Genomic DNA, 13,590 nt, shown 5'->3' with positions numbered 1-13,590 from the left:
ATGCAGCACTATGGCAGGCAAACTAGTAGGCAGAATCAATTGATGGGTTCTGAAATTTGACCTAAAGCTCTGTTATCATGTGTGGAGTTCAAATTCAGGTACAAGAAGCAGCTGGAACATCTCGAACTGTCACTAATGTCTGAAAAACACCCAGAGACTAAATAATTTAGATTACACTATTCTGACCTGTATAATTGTTTAAATGAGTAATGCAGCCACCAACTGAAAGAGGTCAACCATCTGTAGAGGAAACATAGAATTTGGTTTCATTTCCAAACAAACTTTTGAAGAGCAAACTGTCTGTTCTGTGGGAGGTAAGGGAAAGTCTGAAGACATATCAATGATATCTCCCCACAAAAGCAGGGTTTAAATTTCTATCATTTGTAAAAGGTGACTTGATTAGAAAATGAGCACTATAACTGTCTGCTCAGGTCAATCATCTATGTATGAGGAAGGGAGCATGGAGGAGACAGGACAGGAGAAAAACTGATATGCTACAAGGGTTGTAATTCCATGATTATTCCATTATTCACCATCATCATTCAGCAAGCTTATCTATATTTCTGCACAAATAGTAACAGAAAAATTAAAACATATAAGTTTTAAAATTAATGCTGATCACAGTAAGAACAATAGCAATTTGTTTCTTTTAAATTTAAGGACAAATATTACTTCTAAAGTAATGAAAGACTATTATGAAAATACCAATTTGATCTCTGTAAAAAAACATTTTTACCAGGCTAACATACAGATCAAGTGATGGCATTCAGGCAATTTCTGTTAAATTCAAGTTTATAATAATTAAATGTCCCAAAATATATTATATTCCAAGGCTGTTTCCTTCTAATGGGACTCTTGCCAGGCAAAGAGGCTTAATTATTGGATTTTTTTCTCCAATCCTCTTTTCTCCTTGCATTGTATTTTAACAGGCTTCTTAGGCCTCTTCATGGTAAAACAAATTATAAAAGAGAAGAATGACAGAAAAGAAACAGATTAAGTTCTATGAGTCTATGAGCTAACTATGAATTTAATGCCCTGAAAGTCCAAAAAAAAAAAGCATATCCCAGCTTCATCTTAAAAGGACTGAAATATGTAGATGGATTATGATTAGCAAATTCTACCTTCAAAAGGTTTGAGTGTGCTTTTTAAAGTACTTTAACTCCATATTTGTTATTATAACTCACCTTTATATATTACTTTAAGGTTCACAGTATCTTTGTGAGCTATCAATATCTATTTTCATCAGAAGTGTTAAATATTTAATTATATTAAATAAATGGGATATTGTCCTTTAATGTCCCATATCTGGAATCCCATTGATCAGTCAGTTTTTGACCATAGTTTCATGCGTCTGCTAAATTGCAGGCTTCAATCTCTATTGATCAATATCAATTAAGTAATTACTGACCTATGTAATATATACACATACATTTTTGCTCCTATGCTTTGTTAGAGGTGCTGAGTAAAAATGAAATATCCCAAGTATGGTAAGAAATAAAATACTCAAATAACTTCAAATAACTTTCTAGATTATTAGAAATAATATTTCAACAGGAAATATTATAAGAAAACTTCATTAAACTTTTCAACAGTTGTCCAAATGTTTATTTTCCATGGCCATGGGGAAAGAGGTACATATATGATGATGATGACATTTGTCCTTCATTCTTGAAGAAGACATCAGGGAGAGAATGCCATGACAAGCACATGAATTTGATTTCAATGAGGGGGTGCTGTGCTAAGTCACAAGTCTCACTTTCTTCTCCAAAGTTACATATCTATCTATCTATCTCTCTATCTCTCTATCTATCTATCTATCTATCTATATGAATATGATGTTTTCTGAATTACTAAAATATGAAAGTATATTCCAATTTAATAATTTTGATCCCTTTATACAATATTCTACCACAAAGGATCAATGATCAAGTAGGCAAGCATAGGAGTTTTGGGACCAATAAATTTAAATCACTTATGAAAAGTTTATCACAGGGGCGGCTAGGTGGCGCAGTGGATAGAACACCGGCCCTGGAGTCAGGAGTACCTGGGTTCAAATCCAACCTCAGACACTTAATAATTACCTAGCTGTGTGGCCTTGGGCAAGCCACTTAACCCCAATGCCCTGCAAAAAAAAAAAAAAACTAAGAAAAAAAGTTTATCACATCATAATCCTTAGATAGAGATAATGAAAATAATACTTATACTCAGTTTTCATAGAAGGAAACCAAACTAAAAGAAGTAAAGAAACTTGCTGTTGATCACATAGTAGTAAGTGTCAGAATCAGTATACAGACTTGGATTTTATGACTTCAAAGTTAAACTAAAACATCTTATATGAAAGTAATCAATGATTGAATTAGGGCTCAACTCTGTTTAATATTCAAATATATCTACCAAACTGTAGCCTGCTTATCTGTACACAAATTCTTATTATCATGGACTTGAAAGTAATAAAATTCTTTTTGTTAGAATGAATTTTAAGCTTAGGAATTTTTTAATAATTCATACCTTAATAAGGCTGTGTTTTTGCAAGAGAAAACCTAGAGAAAAAAAGATGAAAGCTTCCATTATTGGGGAGCAACAGGTGGCTTATCTCAATGGTTACATTAAACTGGACAAATTCCGAATTGACCAAATTAAATAGATTATTTCTTTCATTTCATATTACCTTGCTATCAAGTCAGATTCAACTGATTATCATCTAATCTAAGGTTCTGTTGTACCATCTAATGAGCTTGAAGTTTCTGATGATGGACATAACTTAAAAGTTATTTGATCAATGAATAAATTGATAATATAGTCATCTACCTAGTTTAGGAAGGGATCTGAAAGTCTATCTAATACATCTCCAGGCCCCATTTCACAGATAGACTCAAGTTCTCTGACTCCAGAGCCAGTATTATTTCTTCTTTACATGTTATATTTTATTACATTTATTATATTACAAAGATCATAGTAATAATAACTGACAATTATATTGATGTTAAGTTTTTTCAATCTTGTACAACTCTTTGTGACTCCATTTGGAGCTTTCTTGGCAAAGAAGTGGTTTGCCATTTCCTTTTCCGGTTCATTTTGCAGATAAACAAATAGGGTTAGTGACCTGCCCAGGGTGATACAGATGGTAAGTGTCTGAGGTCATATTGAAACTCAGGTACTCCAAACTTCAGGTCCATTGTCCTAACCACTGCAAAATCTATCCCCCAATTATAACATACTTTAAATTTAGCAAAACATTTTACTTATATTATCTTATTACTTATATTATCTTATAAATCTTATAAAATAAGTATTATAGGCATTATTTCTTTTTATTTTAAAAATAAGGAAATTGAGTCTGAGTGATTGCAGGACTTGCCCAGGTACTTGCAACTAGCAAGAAGAGATTGAGGTAGAATCTGAATGCTGATTTTTCAGAAACAAGATCTCACACTCTATCCACTAAACCTGCAATGGCTCCCACACATTGAAATGAAAATGCAGTTCAAAGTATATAATAAAAGTAGAGAAACAATAAATGTTCAGTCACTCTTTCATTGGTATTTTACTAATGGACAACAATGCTACCAGAAAAAAAAAGGCATCCAACACATCATTACTTAGTAGAGGGTCATGCTTAGTGACTATGTGTATCAGGTGTCTAGAATTTGGATTTCTCAGCAGATTACTGTGTGACCAAAACCTGATCTGGTGGAAGGACAAAACAGTTATATCCAAAAGAAAGATAATACATTTTTGCAATTATTAAAAATCTATGCTTAATAATGAGTTCAGTCTTTGATCTGGAGAAAATGTACTCATCTCTTTTTATTTTGGTCATTTTAGGTGGGTGTCACAGATGATGGCTCCAGGGGGATCACTTCCTATGACATTCACTGGGTCCCAGTGATGCTACCTGCCAATAGTGTTTGCTCTAGTCCTTCTCTTGGACAGTTGACTCTGTGGAGAATGGGGTGGGGGGAGAGGTGGTGTTGGTAATAGTCATTGGAATCCTCTGCAGAGTGTCCTGAGGGGCATAGACAATGTTTAGAGGATGTTAAACCAATTTTTCTTGGGACAAGTTTAAGATATCCTAGATGACCAAAATAGGGAATTCAGAGGAGGAAGGGATTTCTGTTGTTATTTAGTCTAACCCATAACAAAAATAAAAACTAAAAATTTTCTATCACATACCCAACAAGTAGTCATCCAAGCTTTGCTTGAAAATTTCTCTGAAAGGAAATCACTATCACTCCTTAGAGTCCATTCCACCTTTCCCTAAATGATCTTCCTTCTACAAAACCTGAATTTGTCTCTTTGTAATCCCTATTCATTATTCTACTCTATTGTTATTTCTTGTGTATGATAAATATGAGATGATATAATATTATATTATATTATATATTATTTAATTTATTATTCTAGTATTATTCTACTATTCTAACCTATTTGTGTATATGAGGGAAAGGTTTGGGATAGAAGGAGCAAACAAGACTAATCCCTCTTCTAAATGATAGTCTTTTAAATACTTGAAATCACTTATCAATCTTTCTTATCTTCAATCTTCTGTTCCCATGTTAAAAATCATCACTTCTTTCAATATATGCTTATATTGCACAATTCAGGCCCCATATCATTCCAATTGCCCACTGCTAGATCAGTAGTGTCAAACTCAAATATAAAAGGGATGTCACTAATCCATGCATAAGGATCTCCACAGGTCACACCATTATTTTAAAAATATAATATTATCTACATTTTATTGGATTTTTTATTTAATTAAATATTTCACAAATACATCTTAATCTGATTAAGCTTACTTGAAAGTATTGTAGCCTACACATGACTCATGTTTGATACCTTTGCTCTATATTAATCTCCAGCTTATTAATGTCTTTCCTAATTAAGTTGCACAGCTCTGAACACAATGTTTCAGATATTGTCTGAACAGGAGGAAATATGGTGGCAGAATAACCTAATTAATTACTCTTAGAAATTGTACCTATTTTACTACCTATCATTCTGTAATAATTTAAATATAGCCCTACCACAAGATAATGAAATATTCTCAATTATTTCTGTCAATATCTTACAGTCTTCAAATTTGATAAATCCAATAAATGAATAAATAAATAAATAGATAAGTAAAATAAATGAAAAATTATTGTTAAAGAACATCCTACACTCCAGGAATTGTGCTAATTGCTGGGAACACAAATACAAAATGAAATGATCTTTGCTCTTAAGGAACTTACATTCCATAAGAGGAGGAGAAAAGAATTATAGGGGAATGAACTTTTAGTCTGTGTGGTGGATCCAAAGATAATTTGACTGGGGGTTAGAGCACAATGGCAGATTAATAGGGAAAAATGCAGAGCTTTTCTTCACAAACTCTTCCTAACAGAGCTACTAATAGAGCTAGAAAAGATACTAGATTCAATCCTGAATCCAAAAAAGAAAGGCATAGTGAGTAAATAACTCTATATAGGTGACTTTAAACCTCAGGATATAAAGTAGTCTTCTAACATCTAGCATGGCCTTCAAGAAGAATAACCAGGATTAGAATCCCAGGCTAAAAGGGAGCCAACCCTAAACCGAACCAATAGAGCTTTCCATTTTTATGACAGGGAAGAGTCCAGCAACTGTCTTCTCTTTCTTGGACCCAAACATAAGTCAAGAATTTGCAGAACTCAGATCAGGAAGAAGTAATCAGATTTTGACTTCAAAAAAAGCAATGACTGGACCAATCCATACCTTCCTCTCAGAAGTGCTGCAGAGCCCAGCCCTAACATCAAATCCAAACTCAGGAAGTAGACTGAAAGAACTGGAGGGGGAAAAACTTGGTCACATTGAGCTATTAACTTGCAAGGGACAATCAAGATACAAACAGCAGAAGAGAAAAACTCTAAAACATTTGCAAGCAACTTTTCAGAATAAAACACAGATAGCTTGGGCACAAACTCAACTAAGATTGCTGTAAATCGTAAAGCATTTTTTTTTAAAAAGAGTTATTTTTTAATATAAATGGAATGAAAGTACTTGAGAAAATTTGGAAAAAGAAATGAAAATTAAAGAAGAAAGATTTGGAAAGGGAATTAACAGCTTGGCATAAGAGGCACAAAACCTTGCTTAAAGAACAAATTCCCTGAAAAATCTGAATGGAACCAAGAGAAGCTATTGACTCCATGAGGCAACAAAAAAACAAAACAAAACAAAACAAAAAAGAAATGTAAGGTATTGTATAGCAAAAACATCTGACACAGAAAATAGATAAAAGACAAAATATTTAAGAGTAGATGAACTATCTGAATATCATGGAAAAAAAAACACAAAACAAGCTTAGATATTATATATTTCAACAAAAAGAACCAGGCAGTGAAATGCAAATAGGATCTACTGATCACCTCTGGAAAGAAACCTCAAAATGAGGAATAGAATAGCCAAAATCCAGAACTTTCAGATCAAATTGAAAATACTACAAAAAAAGCAAAAAGAAAGAATTCAAGTACCAAGGAGCAACAGTCATGATTTAGCAGCAAGCACTAAAAAGGAGCAGAGAATTTGGCTTACTACATTTCAGAAGGATTTAAAAGATGGGTTTACTGCCAAGAGTAACTTACTCTGCAAAGCTCAGTATAATGCTGAAAAGGGGAAAAATGATTTTTTAAAGTGAAATACATGACTTCTTAACATTCCTGATGAAAAGTTGAGAAATACATGGAAATTTTAAGATATAAACATAGGAATGAAGAACATAAGAAAAAATAAGTTATTATCTTGGTCAGAAAATTATTATACTTTTAAATCTAACCCTATATAATTAAAGATTGTCCATATCCAGAATATCACCTGACCCCAGTAAATCTCCAGGAATTCTGAAGATGGATACAAGATGTTTTGGGCTTCCCCAAGTCCTGGATACTCCAAAACATTTTTATTTTGAATTACCAAACCCAGGACTTGTGTTGGGTCCACTAACCATGTGTTTGGGGTTTCCTTGTGTTTTTGTCAAGTTGCCCTTTAGGCAAATTGCTTGACTGTGAATGTGGGGCTTCATGTGTAGGTAGTCTTGTTAAAATCCTCTGTGAAGTAATCCTTCCAGAGTATGAATGGAAGAGGGAGCCATACCTCCTTTCCAACTCACTCCCCTCTCCTAAGTAATATAATAAATTTCTTTCCAAAAAACTATTTCAGACATTAGGGATTGTTCTTAGGAACAGTAAGAAAATCATTAAAAGTTAGATATGATTATAAAGGATAAATTAAAGTTAAAGTATTTACATTTAAATAAGTGGAGATATAAATGTGCATTTTCTTATGGTAGTGATTCTCTAATATTTTGATGACTCTTAAAAGAAGGGAGAAGTGGAAAGGAAAAGAAGGTTGGATAAAATCATATCACATAATGAGGGTACACAAGTAGACATCTATACAAACAATGAGAGTAGGAGGAGATGATACTTTAACCTCTGAACTGATCAAAAGAAGGAAGAATAAGATACACACAGTTGGGTAGAGATATGCTTTGCACTTGGTAGTGAAAGAGAAGGGAAAAGGGAAAGACAAGAGTAGGTAATTAGAGGTAGGGTAGATTAGTCATCAGGAAAACATTCTGAGTATGAACAAAAAATATTTATAACTTTTTTTTGATGTGTCAAAGATTAGAACTTTAGAGGTAAGAAATAGGATGAACAAGTTTCAATAAATAAATATGTTGGAATACTATTGTACTGAACTTTTATCAGCATAATGTTAAAGACTAATGTTAAATATTCTACCTATCTCTTTTCCTCTTTTTTTTAAAAAGTATTTTATTTTCAATTATGTACACATTTATATTTTTAAGTTCCACTCTCCCTTCTCACCCCTCTCCCTTCAACAGCGAACAGTCAGGTTAGCTTGTACATACATATTTGATAAACATGTTTACAGATTAGTAATTTTCAGTATAAATAATTAGGATTAAGGAAAAGAGATACATAGAGATAATTTTTATAAAGTGTTCTTCAGATTCTGAAGGGTTGTTTGTTTTTGTTTGTGTGTGTTTTGTTTCTTTATGTTTTTCTTCCTCTGGATGGGATAACATTGTCCATGATCAATCTAATATAGCAGTCTCTGGACTGCTGAGAGGAGCTGTTTCCATCAAGGTTGTTCATTTCACAATGCTGATGCTGATGTGTTCATTGTTCTCTTGGTTCTACTCCCTCACACCATCTACCTCTTGATAGAGAAATGAAGAACTCAGTGCAGAATGGGATATTCTGGGACACAGGGACACAGCCAATGTGGAAATTTGTTTTGATTGACTATAAGTTTTGAGAGTTTTGTGTTCCTAATGCAGGGTGGGAAAAAAAGACAGGGAGAATGAGAATCCAGCTCTTGGATGATTAAAACAAAATATATTAAAAAGAAGCGAAAGGAAAAAAAAGCTTGGGAACCTTTGACTAACATAATTACAAGCTCAATTCTTCAAGACTTATGATGAAACATGCTGTCCACCTCCTGACAGAGTGATGATGTACTGAACAGATTAATAGATAGATATTCATATAAACAAGGCCAATGCAGGTTTGATGTATAAATGTATGTCTGTGTATACAACATATATATTTATATTTATGTATGTATTCATATATGACTGATGAAAAATTTTATATTGCTTGACATATGCTTTTAATAGTGATTTTAATAGTGATTTTGTTTCTCTCACTTTCTCAATGGGGAGTAGGAATAAAAAAAGAAGAGAAATTGATCTTTGTTTAAAAATAAAATTTAATTAAAAAAGGAATTTGATTGATACACTTTTTAGAAGGAATAGTAATATTGATTTCATAAATGTGATCAGAGCAAGAGACAGAAGATGAGGAAAGGCAATTTTTGTGTCTGCAGCATTAGGACAGATGGAAGAATGTCTTAGGATAGATAGGTGGATGGGTTTTAAGAAATATTTTAGGTTTGGAGTCAGCCATATGACTAATTTTGTAATCATCTCACAAAACAATAAGGTGACAGAACAGAATACAAAACTGAGTAGATTAATTCTTTCAAAAATAGGAGAATGTTTCTGAATTCTGGTTCAGAAAAGCTTTAATTTAATTTAATTTTATTTTATTCCTTTTATGGTTTATTTATTTTATTTTTACAATTATCTTGTTGCAAAAGTAAAATACCCCCCTTCCCCCTCAAAAAAGATAGAGAAACCTCAAGAATAGTGAGAGAGAGGGAAAAAAAGCTTACTTCAGTCTCTGTTCAGACTCCAATGCACTGTCTCTGGGATGAGTTGACTACTTTATCAAAAATCCACCAGAGAAGTTGCTTTGAAATCTTTTCCCACAGTCACCATTCCTAGCTTTATCTCCCTCCATTCTATTCCTCCCCACTCTCATTTATTCTATTCTTTCTCTCCTTTCCTATCCCTGCTCAGAAGTGTGTTTATCTGACTCCCCTGTTCCACAGACTTTCCTTTCTTCTATCACCTACTCCCCCCACCCCTCCACCATCCCTTCATCCCATCTCTTTCCTCTTATTTTTCTCTAAGGTAAGATAGATTAAGTATGGATGTTATTTCCGCTCTGAGTAATTTCTGATGAGAATGAAGGCTCACTCATTTCCCCCCTCACCTTCCCCCATTCCACTCCATTGCAAAAGTTTTTTATTGTCTCTTTTATGTGAATTATCTTAGCCTCTTCTTCCTCTCCATTCCCAGAACTTTCCTTTATCACCCATTGACTCCATCTTTATACTCTTTATTATGTATAATAATACATCATATTCAATTCCCTTCTGTGCCTTATGCATGTGCCTTCTAACTGCTGTTATAAATGAGAAGGTTCATGTGAGTTATCACTATCTTCTTCCCATGCAGGAATACACATGGTTCAACACCATTAAGTTCTTCATAATTAGTCCTTCTCATCCACCCTCTAAGCATAGATGCTTAGAGTTCTGTACTTAGATATCAAGCCTTCTTTTCAGTTCTGGTCATTTCAACAGGAAAGTTTGAAAGTCCTCTTTTTCATTGAAAGTCCATCTTTCCCCCTGAAAGAGAATGTTCAGTTTTGCTTGTATTTGATTCTTGGTTGTAAGCCAAGCTCCTTTGCTTTCCAGAATATCATATTCCAGGCCCTATAAGCCCTTAATGTAGATGTTGCCAAATCCTGTGTAATCCTGACTATAGAGCCACAGTAGATGAATTCTTTGTTTCTTGCAGTATTTTTCTCTTTGACTCTGGGAGTTTTTCTTTTGGGATCTCTTTCTTTTTTTTTTCTTTTTCTTTTTTTTAATTTTACTTTTTATTCTCATTTTGTACAAATTTTTTTACATTAATAACATCTTGTTTAAGAGTAAACTAAATACACCTTCCCCCCCCCCATAAATATAGACTTGCTTGAGCAATAAAGTAAAGGGGGAGAAAAAAAATTTGAAATTAAAAAAAATAATAGTAATAATTGTAGGTAGGTCCAGGTGGTGCAATGGATGAAGCACCAGCCCTGGAGCCATGAGCACCTGAGCCCACATCCGGCCCCATGTGACATGCAAGCCACCCCAAGCCCACTGCCCTGCAAAAACCAAAAAGAAGGAAAAAAAAGACCCAAAATAAAATAGAATAGTAATAATAGTAGGGGTGGCTGGGTGGTGGACAGAGCATTAGCCCTTGAGCCAGGAGCACCTGGGTCCAAATCCAGCCTCAGACAACCAACGATCACCCTGCTATGCGTCTCCAGGCAGGCCACCCAGCCCCATTTGCCCTGCACCCTCCCCCAAATAATAATAATAATAAAAAATGTGCTTCAGTCTTTGTTCCAACACCAACAACTCTGTCATGGGTGGATCACATTCTTTATGGTAAGTCCATCGCAAAAGTTACTTCCATATTATTTTCCAACGTTGCCATTGCTGATCACAACTCCCTCCTTTCTTATTTCTCCACTACCATGTACTCTATCTTCTCTCTCCTTTCACTCTGACTCTGCTGTAGGGTAGCTGAGTGGCACAGCAGACAGACCCCTGGTCCTGGGGCCAAGAGGCCCTGAGACCCCATACCACCCCTTAGGCCTAGCATCCATCTGGCTCTATGGTCCTGGACAGGGCTTCCAATCCCAGCCCCTTGCAGGAAGTAAAAAAGAAAATATGTTATATCTGACCACTCTCCCACCATGGTCCATCCTCTCCTCCTTTATTCACATCCCCACCCCTTCCCCCTGTTCCCCCCTCCTTCTTACTGCAGATGTCTATACCCCATTGAGCATTATGCTGTTTCCTCTCCTAGCCAACCTCTGATGAGAGCAAAGATTCTCTCATTCCCCCTTGCCTTCCCCCTTCCATATCATTGCAATAGCTCATTGTAATAAAGAAAAATCTTATTATATGAAATATCTTGGCCTATTCCCCCTCTTCTTTTTCTTTCTCCTATTCCATTTCCCTTTTTTTCTATTGACTCCATTTTTACACCATATTTTATCTTCGAATTCAGCTTTCTCCTGTGCTTCAACTATAGGAGCTCTCTCTACCTGCTCTATTAACTGAGAAGGTTCATATGAGTATTATCAGTGTCATTTTTCTATGCAGGAATACATGCAGTTCATCCTCATTATGTCCCTCATATTTCTCCCCTCTCCTCCAATCTCCATGCTTCACCTGGGTCCTGTATCTGAAGATCAAACCTTCTGTTAAGCTCTGGCCATTCCAAAACGAACATTTGAAATTCCCCTGGTTCATTGAAAGTCCATCTTTTTCCATGGAAGAGGACATTCAGCCTTGCTGAGCAGTTCATTCTTGGCTGCATTCTAAGCTCTTTAGCCTTGTGGTATATTGTATTCCAAGCCCTATGAGCTTCCAATGTAGTTGCTGCTAAGTCCTGTGTGATCCTGACTGTAGCTCCATGATATTTGAACTGTGTCCTTCTGGCTGCTTGTAATATTTTCTCTTTGACTTGGGAGTTCTGGAACTTGGCTATAATATTCCTAGGGGTTGGTTTTTTGGGATCTCTTTCTCGGGGGGATCAGTAGATTCTCTCCATTTCTATTTTGCCCTCTGCTTCTAGAATATCAGGGCAATTTTTCTGTAGTATTTCTTTGAAAATGATGTCAAGGCTCTTTTCCTGATCATGACTTTCAGGTATTCCAATAATTTTTAAATTATCAGTTGTTTTTTCAATGAGATATTTCACATTTTCTTCTAATTTTTCATTTCTTTGGTTTTGAAGTATTGATTCCTGATTTCTGTTAAATTCATCAATCTCCCTGAATTCTATTCTTTGTCTGAAGGATTTGTTCTCCTCAGAGAGTTTTCTTATCTCTTTTTCCATCTGGCCAATTTTGCTTTTTAAATCATTCTTCTCCTCAATAACTTTTTGAACTGTTTAATCCATTTGACCTAAGCTTTTCTTCAGCATTTTTTTGGATTTCCTTGACTAAGCTGCTGACTTCATTTTCATGTTTTTCCTCCATCTCTCTCATTTCTTTTCCCAGTTTTTCTTCTAACTCCCTCATTTGATTTTCAAAGTCTTTTTTGAGCTCTGTCATAACCTGAGCCCAATTTCTGTTTTTTCTTGGAGTCTTTAGATGCAGGAGCTTGTGCTTCCTCATCTTCAGACTGAGTGTTTTGAACCTTCTTGGGCTCCTTTGCAAAATATTTCTCAATGGTTTTTCCCTTATTTCTCTGCTTGCTCATTTTCCCAGCCTGGGCCTGGTTTTGGGGTGCTTCCTGAGCTTTTTGGGACACTCCCACAAGGGTCTCAGTGTATGAGGCTCTGTCCTCTCTCCTGGTCTGTGAATGACCATATGCGCCCCCCCTCTGCCACAGGGCTGAGGTGGGGAGGGCGCTGCTGTTCTATGAGGGGGGCCTAGACAGCGATCTGGACCTGAATGTGGTCAGAGCCACAGAGTCCTGTTCTAGGGGCAGAGGACCGAGCTCTCGCAGTTTCTCTTCACTCCCCTCCCTCACCTCAATGGGCTCATGCCCTGGAGTCTCCTGCTTACCGGCTCCGCCTGCTTCTGTTTCCAGATCTGGGCTGCCGAAAGACTGCACTGCTCGCTGTGTGCCCTGAAGGCTGGGCTCCATGTGCTTGCTCTGGCAGAGGTCCCCCGCTGTTCCCCCACTTTGTGCCCAGTGCTCCCTGGGGTGTAGCTCAGGAGACTCCCCCACTGCTGTGAGCTGGGGCTCCCAATGCCCTGGGGCTGCCTCTGGGAGGCTGAAGTTGTTTCGCTCTGGCGGGCCACCCCTCTGGCAGGCTCTGGGTGGCCGCCCCTCCAACCCCGGGGAGCAGAGCCTTTCTGCTCTTTTCCAGGTTACCTTGAGTAGGAGAACTGCCTCACTGGGTCCCTTTGTGGGTTCTGTCTCTCGAAAGTTTAGTTAGAGTCCTTAGCTTATGAGGTTTATCAGAGAGTGCCTAAGACTTGATCCTTTCTTGTCGCCATCTTGGCTCCACCACCTTGGGATCTCTTTAAGGAGAGGATCCGTGAATTCCTTCAATTTCTATTTTTTCCTCTGCTTTAGGATCTCAGGGCAATTTTGCTGCATTATTTCTTGAAAAAATGAAGTCTAGGTTCTTTTCCTGGCTTTCAGGAAAAGACTTTCAGGTAGCCCAATAATTTTTAAACTATCTCTTCT

The sequence above is a fragment of the Macrotis lagotis genome, chromosome 4 (genome assembly GCF_037893015.1).
Source record: "Macrotis lagotis isolate mMagLag1 chromosome 4, bilby.v1.9.chrom.fasta, whole genome shotgun sequence".
NCBI classification, from domain to species: Eukaryota; Metazoa; Chordata; class Mammalia; order Peramelemorphia; family Peramelidae; genus Macrotis; species Macrotis lagotis.
The sequence above is the reverse complement of the archived record's forward strand: the minus strand, read 5'-3'. Positions refer to the sequence as shown.